This window comes from Mastigoproctus giganteus, chromosome 5 (assembly GCF_048544385.1).
Source record: "Mastigoproctus giganteus isolate SK-2022 chromosome 5, ASM4854438v1, whole genome shotgun sequence".
NCBI lineage: Eukaryota > Metazoa > Arthropoda > Arachnida > Uropygi > Thelyphonidae > Mastigoproctus > Mastigoproctus giganteus.
Window position 1 is genome coordinate 105,711,761 of NC_143579.1, and position 4,126 is coordinate 105,715,886.

At 37.0% G+C, this 4,126-nt stretch overlaps 1 pseudogene; it reads left to right on the forward strand.

Moving 5' to 3' along the window:
* Nucleotides 1-3,428: 3,428 nt before the first annotated feature.
* On the forward strand, nucleotides 3,429-3,758 carry LOC150085612 (KRAB domain-containing protein 2 pseudogene; annotated as a pseudogene).
* The last annotated feature ends 368 nt before the right edge of the window (nucleotides 3,759-4,126 follow it).

Consider the following 4,126-nt stretch of genomic DNA (forward strand, 5'->3'; position numbering starts at 1 on the left):
GAATTTGGAAAAACACTTCTAATTGAAAACAAAACTTCCATGACAAAAAAAAAAATTTTAATAAAGTACATAATTAGTAGGTTGTGATGGCTCAATTTAGTAAGTGGGACACTTTCAAAACAGGTATTGAAATAAGTTGAGAAAATAATACTACATTGTGTTAAATTTCCTGTTGTGACTGGGAATATCTATCCTTGTGACAGAGTCTGAACTTGGGCTCTTCAGAAACTAAGCCCAACCTCTGTCACTATCATACCAGGAAAAAAATTCCCCTCAGACAATCACAGCAGAAAAACATAATTCAGTGTAGCATTATTTTTCAAATTATTTCAGTAGCTGTGTTGAAATAGTATTCTGCATTACTAAATTGTAACCACCTCTATTTGATGTCCAATGATTAAATTTCCAGCATTCTTGTATTTATGTGTAGATTTCAGCAATAAAGGAATTTACATATGTAGTTATGTGTACACCTTTCTTTTCTGGTCTTCCTTTTATCCTAATTTCGTTATTTTTTAAAATTTGTTTTTTCCCATTTCAGCACTACAGTTGTGCCCCCGTATCCACTAATTCAGTTACCTGTGGTTAACCACAGAAAAAAAAAACGAAAAAACTCCAACACATACTACTAGCGTGTCCAATACGATGCTTCACTTTATTTTTTACGATGTCGCATATGGTTTGTTCACCAACATTTTAATGGTTCTCTAGAGATTTAATGGATGCACTGTTTTCAAAATTTTGAATAATTTAGTTTTCGTTTAATTTGAAAGCACAACTACTCTTGCATTTGCCCATCATTTTTGCGATTACAAAACAAAAAAAAAAAAAAAAATCCGACATAAATAACAAAACAAAATTTGTCCTTTTGCGGTGCAACGGAACACAACAATCGACACAATACACTAAATCAAACTAAACAACATTTGGTCTCGAAGTGTCCCGATTAATCCAATCCCGGTAAATAAATCTACAGTCTGCTGTACCGTATACATTATTTATTACCGTATTTAATGTTGGTAATGTGTGTTTAATTTATCAATTAATCGTTATTATACATATGTACAAGAAAATCACGTAATATATGGTGTCAGCAGGTGTTTGCTTATATCTGTCGTTTCAGCCATCCACGGTAGGTCTTGGAACATATCCCCCACAGATACAGGGGTCTTACTGTACAATTACACTTTACCAAGGTGATCGTTGTAAAACCAAGATGGTTATTACCAATTGTTTAATTTTGTTGACACTTGGGGTTTATGACTATTATTCAACCTTTAAGTGTACAGTACACCCTGCTCACCATTAAAATTGCTCCACATAGAAAGAATGGATGGATTTACATAAAAACTTGCATGCATTAACTGTGACTTCTTTGGACATAAATGATTGTTTGTCAAGCTGATCAGCAAAGTAGAATCAGATATGCTTAAAAGTTACCAAAATTATATTGTATGGGAATCCTGTGCTAATCTCATGTTGGGGGGAGATAATTCCTGAAAAGTACCATGGTTGGAAAAACTAAGGTCCCACAAGAAACAAGGGGTTACATAAAAACAAATATGAATAAAATATATTAAATGAAAAAAACATAGTAAACTTCATTTTCAATTGACACAAAAACAATGAGCTGCCGTAGCCAAGTGGTCGTCAGGAACATGTACTCTTTGAATGGATAGTGGTTAAAGCTTTGAACATATTAAATGATTTTAATCGATCAGCGTGTTAATTATGATAATCTTACTCTTGGTTACTTGTGGGTTTGGATCTGTATTGAAGTTGAAGTGGTATCTTACTCTCAACGAACTTTAGGAAGACACTGGAAAATTCTTTGCAAGCCGATGTTATGGTCCCTGCTACGAAGACCAGCTGGAATGGAATTAGTTATAAACGTCGATTCCCTTCAAGGTATCTTATTAATTATACACATCTGCAAGAGGATTTGTTCCCGGTGCCTTTGGAACATCTCCTCTTGACGAACTTTCATCCTGGAAGATGTTAGGAGAAACATTTCTTGTGAATATGGCTTGGGGTCTATGTCTGAGTGAATTTCTCACCTTGGAAGATATTGACAGATATCTCTTCTTTTTAAAGGAACTTTCAGAGTTTTGAAGATGTTTGAATTGTACTCAGTGTCATCTCAGCAAGATGGTTTGTTGATGGAATCTTCAGAATATTCGTTGTATATGTTACCAGCAAAGTGTGAAAAGCAGGCATTCTATACAATGCATTACTTTTTTAGGCAACGTATGAAATGTCTGTTTTATTTTAATATTTTACATACTTTCCCTAGGTTATGGTCCCTAGGGTATAGAATACCTAGGCATATAGAATGACAAATACTATTTCGGCAAAGTATGAAAAAGGCTTTTATTGAAAAGATGCATGTGAAAATGTAAGATACGGGATTTTTCTACAGAAAGAGAAAAAGACCAGTGCTGAACTACTTGTTGCTACAAGGTAGACTGGAATGGCATTTTGAATTGCACTTAACTGCCTTTTTCATACAAAAGCATTTCAAATTTCGGCACTTGGTCTTGCAAGTACACCTCACGAACCCTTGGCTGCTACCCGTGGACTGAGCGGAAGCGGCTGACCGGAGAGCTATTTATTGGTCAGGAACGTCTCCAACTCTCAGTAAGTCATAAAGTGAATTGTGATCTGGCATAGATATGGTTTAAAATTCCTTCAGCAGTTCCAAGTTGGTAAAAACCATCGTCTGTCACACTCATAACCACCAGCAGATTGCGCGAGTCACGTGACTTTCGACGCTTGCCTCTAACAGAGAGCTAGAGCACTTCTGCCATTTGCACTGCTGGCTTTGTTCGGTGGTAAGAAAAACATGATTTCAATTTGGCCTGCTGCACAAAAAAATGGCTGAGCAAGCTACATTGTCCAGGCAGGATCACGGCATGTTGACATGCAACAATTCTACGAAAACTATCTAAAGTTCGAGCCAATGCTGTTAAAAACTGCGTTTTTTTAAACCGAAACTACCTACCAAAAGTTAGTGAACGATGTGAAAAATGCTAATACGGCTACTAAGAAGAAACCATGTGACTTTTGGCTGCTGAATCGCTATGATGTGATGGTCGTAGAAAACAAAAGTTGATTTATCCTGTTAAAGAAGGCGTTAGTGAAATCCAGTTTTACGTCACAGATTCTGAATTATTTACTGTACTTCATGAAGCTCATTTGGCCATGGAGGATATGACAATGTTGAAAGAAATCTCACACAACTACAAGAACATTACTCATCATGACATTGAACTGTACATTCACCTTTGTGAGCCGTGCTAGAAAAAAAAAAGGTGTTAAAAAGGTTGTTGTAGTGAAGCCTATGATTTTTTCCGAGTTCATTCAATTTCCGTTGTCAGGTTGATCTCATCGATTTTCAGTCACATCCTGACAGGGAATACAAGTTTATAATGGTATACCAAGATCATCTCGCTAAGTTTGTGGTTCTCAAGGCTCTGACATCAAAGACAGCAGAAGAAGTGGCATATAACCTTGTGGACATTTTTACGTTGCTTGGAGCACCATCGATTCTACAATCCGACAATGGCAGAGAATTTGCTAATAATGTGGTGAGAAGCCTAAAGGAGTACTGGCCAACTTTGAAGATTGTCCATGGCAAGCCTCACCACTCACAAAACCAAGGAAGTATCAAAAGAGCTAATCAGGACATTGAAAATATGCTGTGTACGTGGATGCAAGATGAAAAAACTGACCGATGGAGTGAAGGACTAGTGAAGTGAAGGTTTTGTGCAATTTATGAAGAACAGGGCAGGGCATTTCATTCTGGGATTAAGAGAACACCATATGAAGCTCTCTTTGGCTGCAAAGCTAAATTGGGTCTCACAACGTCTTCCTTACCCCAAGATGTTTTACAAGACATACAGACTGAGGAGCAACTGGAAAAAATGATGGAAAACATTCAAACAATACAAGAAGAAACAGATCACCCTATCTAAGAGAGTCTATTGCACAAAACACGAACGAGACTGTAGTCAACGATGGAAGAAACGAAAGTGGTGATGAATACATGTCTACCGAAGAGGCTTCCGGTTCTGCTACCTGCTGCATCTGTTTGAAGGAAACCAGTGGTGCCGATACATGCAGAAAC